Below are 9,565 nucleotides of genomic sequence, written 5' to 3'. Positions count from 1 at the left end.
TCTATGAAGTACTGTTTATCTGCTGATTCATTCTACTGTTTAATTTTATTTGAAAATACATTATTAGGCTGAGTTGTTATATCATCTATTGGTGCATTACTATTACCTTATAGTGTTTAACTATCCATGTATTGAATGATTGAAAAACTATGTATTCTTATTGGTACTGGGACTGTGGTGACTTAATGATCGGCAAAAATATTAAGCAATCAGATTCATAAATAATGTTCCAAGGTGGCATACAGCCAACTCTCTGTTTTACTATCAAACTCAGTGTTTCATTTAAATGCCTGTTGACAGTACAATAAGAAGGGAGGGTCTGAGCTATGAGGAAAGATTGGTTAAGCTGGGGTTGTTTTCCTTGGAACAGTGAAAGTTGAGATGGGGCCTAATAGAGGTGTATAAGACTATGAAGGCCATAGATAGGGCGGATTGCAAGGCACTTTTTACATTAGTGGAGAGGTCAATAACTAGGGGACATAGATTTAAGGTAAGAGGTAGAAGGCTAAGAGGAGAGTTAAGGAGAATTTTTTTCACTCAGAGGGTGGTGGGAGTCTGGAACTCACTGCCTGAAAGGGTGGCTGAGCCAGAAACTCTCATAACATTTAAGACGTATTTAGATATTCACTTGCGTTGCCATAGCCTCCATGGCAAAAGGCCAAACGCTGGAAGATAGGATTCGTGTAGTCAGATCTTTGTTGACCAGAATGGACACGATGGGCCGAATGGCCTCCTTCTCTGCTGTAAACATCCATAAGTCTACAAGAATACAACATAAGTATTAATTGTATAAAGATAAATATTTGTTTAATGCACAGCACATTTCTTTCAGATGCATTTCCTAGGTTTGTTATAAAGCTGGTATTGTTTTAATCAATATTTTCAAAAAGCTAACTTATGCTGCATGTGATTTGATATTTTTCCAGCAAAGTTCAAATTCACATTTATTCATACAGTCAGTGTGCTATGATTATACTTGTTTTTACATTTGTTCAGTTTAAATGTGAATTTGGGCATTCTAATATAATCAAAATGTACATATGTAAGGCTCAGATATTATTACCTCTTCCTTATTTTCCAAAACCTTTGCATTTGCAGGATACATAACGCCAGAATACTGAACTTGCTGATATTGGTAGCATCTGCAACCAAGGTTTGGCCCCAATAGCAATATCTAAGCAAAAAGAAAAAAATGTTAATTATTTTCAACTTCTTATCAAATTAGAACTATCTACATATCAGTGTAAAGATGCACATAACACAGTCAAACTGAAAGCTATAATTTCACTGTTACCAAGCTTGGATTACAATCGAAAGATTGATACAATCCAAAAGCAGAAATGATTAACTTCCATTTCATAATAAAAATGCTGAAATAAAAAATAAACCCAAAATAAATTAATGATGGCACGACAGTATATATGCTTCCTATAATCTTAGCCTTCACAAATGAGTTTTGTGTTTCTTTTGCTAACTAGTTTATACTGACCTTATTAACATAATAGCATTGAATTTCAGTGGTAAATTCTAAAAATGAAAACCAAATTTAATTCTTGACGAAGCTTTGAAAGAAAACAATGGGCTTTGTTTTCAATTCTGATGCCTTCAAGATAGTGATGCAGGATTAGAAAGAGAACTGAACTAAAGTAGCATTCTTATTCTAAACAAAGGCATTAGAATCAGAATATACGTTCAGCTCAGTTGTATTAGTATTGTGAAATGATGGGAGTTGATGTAATTAGTTCGTTGAAATAGCTACTTGAATAGATTAAGACACTCAAAGTCTACTATGTACAAACAGAAGACTTAAATTTCATTTTATATAAAGGAATGCACTTAGAATAGATGCTTGGAATGTGAGCACATGTCTTCCAGGTAATGTGCCTGACTATATTTGATTATCTTTGAGCCTAAGTACAGGATCTACCTAATCATTTGATTGACACCTGATTCCAAAATCTGTTACCTGTTGGTGCAAAGAAAAGGAAAACTGCAAACATGATATGCATCAAAGTATCACAACAGCAATTTTTCCACCATTAACTTTTTAATGAGCTCTGAATCGTTTTAATAATTTAAAATTGGCAGCTTCTTAGATTTTACAGTGTTGCATCAATGGTTCTATATTGGTCAGTGGCTAGTTACTGGCCATGAATCATGATCAACTCAATTTACAAATGGAATTCTATCAATCATTAAAGAAACAAGTGGGCTATAGCAGTCAGGAAAAGAGTTTCAACCATCAGGATAATTCAGTTTGATTAGAATATTTTGAACATGTTAGCTATTCCATAGTTTTCTACCCAGGACAAAATATACATTTCTTGTTAGCTAACATTATATGTTACCATATTACATTTAGTGCTCAGAGCTGCTCTCACTAAGTTTGGATTTTGCTCTTTACTCAAAGCACAGACATCTATCAATATTACTGTTGCTATTGTGTATCTTTTATTTTATACCGTCTATATACCCCTCCTTTTTTTTCTTGCTAGTACAGGTACTGTTAGAACAAGATCATTTTCTGTTGGGAGCTTTAACGTATACCATATAATTCCTTTAAAGATATCAAGCTGTAAAAGCTATTAAGATTGCTATTGCAGATATCAAAAGTGAATTTGTTTTCTGAAGTATCAGACAAGTTCACCAGTGGTTTAGAAATAATGAGAGAATGTTCCCAATGCAGGTGAGTTTGTATGCGAGTGGGAAGTTAAATCTCCTGAAATTCACATTGAACTGGAATCCCAACATTATCCCATTTCTCTTCTGGGTTTCTGTGGAGTGGGATTGAAAGTGAGCAGGGAACCCCTTTAGGTCTGTCAGTAAGTTATTAAGGTAATTAAAAACCAAAATAGCAAATGTTTTAACCCTCAATTCTAAATTTCCTAGTCATTGGACCTGATTCCCTACCTGTCTGCAACTCACCAGGGCCACTAAGGCAAGTGCAGACCAGGTAAAGCTTCTTTAGTGAAACTGACAAGGTGGGAAGGCTTTGATCAGTTACATTAAGAGCTTCAGCCATGGCCATTGAGAAGCTGCTGTTCAAAACACATTTTATCTCAGACAGTGCTTTCACTCTTTGACAGGTGATTGCCAGCTTGTTGAAAGGCACTTCATCTGTCTTTCACTTCGCTCAGCTTCAGCTGCACTTCCCTGCAGTTAACCTTCAACACAACATGGAAGCAGCTTTTGCAGCTCTATTGTGCACCTCTGATGAGGGACAAGAGCAGAAGCCACACCAGCAGCAACAGCAGCAGCAGGACCAACACCAGTAGCAGTATCAGCTGCCTTTTTTTCAGCTGCATGCCCTTCCACAGAGCAGAGGGAATAGATACCAAAATCCAGCTGGAAGAAGGGGAGACCCCCAACACGGGGTCTATAGGCAGAGGATCACTTCTCTCGACATGTCTGAGCACCACCGCCTTATGAGGCTCAGGCTCTCATGGCAGGTATCTGCGGACATCTGCAGCCTCCTGGAACAAGACCTCCTTCCCTGATGGAGCAGGCATTTCCAGTGGTCAATAAGGGGCCTGTCACTGGGTGGGGGCACAGCCACCTTGCCTCACATAGTTTCTGCCTCTTGCCCGGCAGTGTGCCCTCTTCTCCTGCAAGGAGAGAAAGCAGAGAGGTCTGAATGTTTGCAATGGCTTGTGGGGAGAGGAGGAAGAAACACCATATGTGGAGGATGGCTCTGAGGGATGGGGGCAAAAGCATGATAGGATGAGGATAAGTGTGAATATTGGCTGTTCACATAGGGATAGAGATACTGAGGTACATGTAAAGAGAGAAATGAGTGCCACTACAAGGTATGTTGTCCTGAGGAGTGCTGTGTAGAATGAGAGTGAGTGTGGAGCTTGGCATCTGAAAGTGTTCTTGCCATTCAACTTTCTCATCCTCCTCTTGGTGCATGTCTCCACATTTAGGTACCATAATTCTGCTTCGCCACTTCCATCCAGACCTGTCTAGTTGGAGGGGTTGTCCACTTCCTTCCATCCTTGGTAGAGCTCACCTCAATGCAGCCCCTCAGATCCTGTAGCAGGACTTCCAGCTAAGAGCGAGGGACTCAGGGAGAAGCCTTCCCAGGTCACCTTTCCATTCCTGTGGCTACTGAAGCCTCAAAGATTCAAGTATTGGTGAGTCCTTAAGTCATAGTCCCTTTCATTAGAAAACTGTCTTTTGATAGAATGGATGTGTCATCTCACCCTCCCTAAGTTGTTGGGGAGCTTGGAGGTAGGATGTTAATGCCAAGACTAAGTTAAAGAGGCAGGGCTAAGCTTGCCCATTAATAAATCAGATTTCTGACCCAAATCTGGTCCCACCATTCCAAAAGGAACAAAGTCCAGAAGATTCTGCCCAATGCCTCAGATGTTACTGTAGCCAGGCATCAAACTGTATCTGGAATTATTTAGATGTGCTCTTGCATTGTTTGGTTTTTAACTTTCGTTGTATGGAAAGTTGCTGAAAGTATGAGCTGATAGCAGCACATTCAGGGAAAAAAAAGGCATCTAGGACCTGAATGAACAGGGCAAGCAACTGTGTATCTCATTAATCAATCAAGTTGGAGGATTGTAAAATAAACACGGCAAGTATTGAGAAGCAAATATAAATTAGGCCGAATGAATTCAATGTCAGATCAGTTACCGAAAGAGAAATAAAAAGAACTTTTACTGGCCGGACCCACAGTGAGTGTGACACCAGAAAGTTGGAGAGAATCCACAATTTGGGATTCCCCCACATGCCATGGAGCTTTAACTACACAACTGTCAGTAACATCACTGATCAGTTCCCTGCCCAGAACCATTCTGATTGACAATCTGGGCCTCCAGTTGAGGGGGGAGTTGGTCAGTGATGGCTGCAGCATAGGCAAGTCCACACCAGCAATGGCAGTTTGACTAGAAGGGCAGAGCGATCGGGGGTGGGAGGGGTGGGGGATGCAGGGCGAATCGATTAGAGGGGTATGCTGGTGGTCGATCAGCGATTTTTAAATATTTATTCTTTCGCAAGATGCGGGCATCACTGGCTAGGTCAGCATTTTTGATATAGATCGCATGGGTTGTCTATCCCAGGGAAGTTGGGGGTCTGAGGGGTGGGAAGATCGGGGACTTGTGGCGATGGGGGATCAGGGTCTGGTCAAGATCAAGGCCTGCTGGGTGCATGGAGATTGGGGCTTGGTTGTGGGGGGAGAGATTGGAGTCCTCATGGTCAGATCAGAAGTCTCAGGGTGGAAGATCGTGGAGGTTGGTAAGTGGCCTGATGACGGAGGCTTCACAGGCAGGCACTTAGATTCAAGAGGTAGGTGTGTAGGCATTTACTTCCTGATTCCAACAAGAGCTCACCTCAACAAGTTGTCAGGCTATTCAACACTCTGAAAACCCAGCAGACGTCAGTTAAATGTTTGAAACCTACATGACAATAAGGCTCACATCATGTTTAAATTTGGAACTCATCTCCTTAAATTGGGTTGGTCGTTCCCTCACCTTACGGTATCAGTTAAAGGTGGAGATGTTGGATTGGAGTTGGATTCCACCTGGAAGCAGATTTCTGTGATTTTAATCTACCCCACCCAACCCAAACCTGCAGTTTATTTAATTTTCAATTCAGTCCAAAGAGAGGGAAAGAAAGAATGGGTTAAGGGACCAAGAAAAAGAGAAGTTTAAAAACTACTTTTAAATTTTATGACGTCTCCAACAACAATTGGTACCTGAAGAAATGAGACTCCACAGTTATAATAGTTAATTTTCAGTGCCAGAGAGGGTGTTTGGCATAAACTAACATGCATCACATTGCTAAAAGGGCTCTTTTACCTGTAATGACAGGCCTTAACTTCCTGTGACGAGTTTATCTTGTACCTACCACACAACTTCACAACATTCAATGCATTTCAATACTGAGGCAGACAGTGAAAGTTAACTGTAACCAGGCGTTGGCATTTAACCACACAATTTGCTTTATCAATTACGCTGAAGTAACAGCAAGTGCCAGTTGCCTCAGCTATTTTGACAGCAAAATCTGGGTCAATACTCACACTGTCAACATAGCTGAAGAACCTGATAGAATATCAGGATCACTATGATGGGCAACAATATGTTTTCTGAACAGTGAGTAAACATTTCACTCTAGGTACACCAGGGAACTCCATCATAATAACAGAGAAGATAACCTAATTCAGCAATGGACACATTTTTACAGGTTTGTTTGAAGTGCATCAGTTTGTTTTAACACATAGTGAAGGCACGATGGTATTCTGATACAATTTTAGAGTGCGTGATCACAGAATTTGTAGCCGTTCCTGTTTAAGTGGATGGCCTGAAGACTTTGTCATTTCTATGTAACTGTAAGGATTTCAGAGGCTGCATGATTCTATATCAACATATTGTTTTTTGCTTAACAACATTACATTTCAATGGAATCACGAATAAAAATGGCTTCCAATCAATTCAGTTGGACATTGTCAGTGTAGCAGGCTTCAGTGCTTGGCCTCTTACCCCACCTCAGTCTATTTCTGGCACCGTAAGTCCATGGAAGATGATCTATGGCACAAGATTGTTCCTTTTCACTTTTTTTCACTCAGGAAAGATTATCTAATAAATTAAATTAAAGCAGGTCAAATTTTCATCTTCAGTGTATGACTGGTAATCTGATGGAGCAGATCATTTGCCTATTTTAGAAGCCGTCCAATTTTCATTACAGTTGGACAGGTTCTACAATGGGCAGGCAACCTGCTCTGCCAGGTTGCAGTGCATATAATGAAGGCAAACATTTGCCCAGTGTTTTTATCAGTGCCAAATTCTTAGTTCATGTGCTCTATGGTAAGTATGTGAAATCTGGTCAGCCTCAAAACTGCAATGTTAAAGGCTACTGTTTAATCTCTTAACAGCTTGAGGCTTTGGCTCGAGAGGCTTAGGCGAGCAGAGGCTGAGGACAAGCTTGCTCCCAGTGGGGTAGGGCCAGGTAAGTTTCCTTAAGTAAATTAGGAGTAGGTAATGGAGGCAGCAGTTGGGACAGTCGAGTGCTCCGAATGCAGCATGTGGGAAGTCAGGGACAGCAGAATTGTCCCTGCTGACTACACCTGCAAAAGGTGCATCCAGCTGCAGCTCCTGAGAAGCCAAGTTAGGGAACTGGAGCTGGAGCTGGATGAACTTCGGATCATACGGGAGGCAGAGGCAGTAATAGACAGGAGTTTCAGGGAGACAGTCACCCCTAAAAGTCGGGAGGCTGGCAGCTGGGTGAATGTCAAGAGAGGGAAGGGGAATAGACAGAAAGAGCAGAGCACCCCTATGGCCGTTCCCATCAACAATAGGTATACCATTTTGGATACTGTTGGTGGGGATGACCTACCAGGAACAAGTTGTAGTGGTCGCGTCTCTGGCACCGAGGCTGGACCCTCAGCTCAGAAAGGAGGGAGGGAAAAGAGGGCAGCAGCAGTGATAGGGGATTCAATAGTTAGGGGGACAGATAGGAGGTTCTGTGGGAGAGATCGAGAATCCCGGATGGTCTGCTGCCTCCCTGGTGCCAGGGTCCGCGATATCTCGGATCGAGTTCTCAGTATTCTCAGGAGGGAGGGTGAGCAGCCAGATGTCGTGGTCCATGTAGGGACCAATGACGTGGATAGGAAGGAGGAGGAAGTCCTGCAAAGAGAGTTTAGGGAGTTGGGTGCAAAGTTGAAGGACAGGACCTCCAGGATTGCGATCTCAGGAGTGCTACCCATGCCATGTGCTAGTGAGGCTAGAAATAGGAGGATAATGCAGCTAAATATGTGGCTAAGGAGATGGTGCAGGAGGGAGGGCTTCATGTTTCTGGACAATTGGGCTCTGTTCCAGGGAAGGTGGAACCTGTTCCAATGGGACGGTTTGCACCTGAACTGGAGGGGTACTAACACCCTTGCGGGTAGGTTTGCTAGTGCTGCCTGGGGTGTTTAAACTAGATTTGCAGGGGGAGGGGAACCAGAGTGTTAGAGCAGATAGTGAGGTGGAGGAGGATAAAGGTCAAGCGAGGAATGCATGTATAGACAGAAATCAAAGGTTTGTACATGATAGAAGTGTTCTCAAGTGCATCTATTTCAATGCAAGGAGTATTCTCGGAAAGGCAGATCAGCTTAGGGCATGGATTGGCACGTGGGATTGCGACATTATTGCTATTAGTGAGACTTGGTTGCAGGAGGGGCAGGACTGGCAGCTCAATGTTCTGGGGTTCCATTGTTTCAGACGTGAGAGAGGGGGAGGGATGAAAGGGGGAGGAGTGGCATTACTAGTCAGGGAAAATATCACAGCTGTAAATAAGCAGGACAGCCCGGAGGGCTCGTCTACAGAGGCCATATGGGTGGAGCTGAGGAATGGGAAAGGTGTGACCACACTAATAGACTGCCCAATAGTGAGAGAGAATTGGAGGAGCAAATCTGTAGAGAGATAGCAGACCAATATAAGAAACAGAAAGTTGTGATAGTAGGAGATTTTAACTTTCCACATATTGACTGGGACTCCCATACTGTAAAAGGGCTGGATGGCTTGGAGATTGTCAAATGTGTTCAGGAAAGTTTTCTAAATCAATATATAGAGGTACCAACGAGAGAGGATGCAATACTTGATCTCCTATTAGGGAACCAGACAGGTCAGGTGACAGAAGTACGTGTAGGCGAACATTTTGGGTCCAGTGACCACAATGTCTTTAGTTTTAAGTTAATTATGGATAAGGATAGGTCTGGTCCTCGAGTTGAGATTCTAAATTGGAGAAAGGCCAATTTTGTGGAAATGAGAAAGGATCTAGGAAGAGTGGATTGGGATAAGTTGTTTTCTGGCAAGGATGTGTTCAGTAAGTGGAAGTCATTCAAAGGCGAAATTTTGAGAGTGCAGAGTTTGCATGCTCCTGTCAGGATTAAAGGTAAAGTTAACAGGCATAGGGAACCTTGGTTTTCAAGGGATATTGGCGATCCAGTTAAGAAGAAGAGAGAGATGTATAGCAGGTATAGGCAACAAGGAGCAAATGAGGTACTTTTAGAGTATAGAAAATGTAAGAAAATACTAAAGAAGGAAATCAGGAAGGCAAAAAGAAGACATGAGGTTGCTTTGGCAGATAATGTGAAGGTAAACCCAAAGGGTTTCTACAAGTATATTAAGAGTAAAAGGATAATAAGGGATACAATTGGTCCCCTTGAAGATCAGAGTGGTCATCTATTTGTGGAGCCTCATGAGATGGGGGAGATCTTAAACAGTTTTTTTGCATCAGTATTTACTCAGGAAACTGGCATAGTGTATAAGGAAGGAAGGGAAACAAGCAGTAGTGTCATGGAACATATAGAGATTAAAGAGGAGGAGGTGCTTGCTGCCTTACAGCGAATAAAGATAGATAAATCCCCCGGGCCTGACATGATATTCCCTCGGACCTTGAGGGAGACTAGTGTAGAAATTGCAGGGGCGCTGGCAGAAATATTTAAAATGTCCTTAGCCACGGGTGAGGTGCCGGAGGATTGGAGGGTAGCTCATGTTGTTCCGTTGTTTAAAAAAGGCTCCAAAAGTAAACCAGGTAATTACAGGCCAGTGAGTTTGACGTCAGTAGTAGGTAAATTATT

This window comes from Cetorhinus maximus, chromosome 11 (genome assembly GCF_964194155.1).
Source record: "Cetorhinus maximus chromosome 11, sCetMax3.hap1.1, whole genome shotgun sequence".
Lineage (NCBI taxonomy): Eukaryota > Metazoa > Chordata > Chondrichthyes > Lamniformes > Cetorhinidae > Cetorhinus > Cetorhinus maximus.
The sequence above is the reverse complement of the archived record's forward strand: the minus strand, read 5'-3'. Positions refer to the sequence as shown.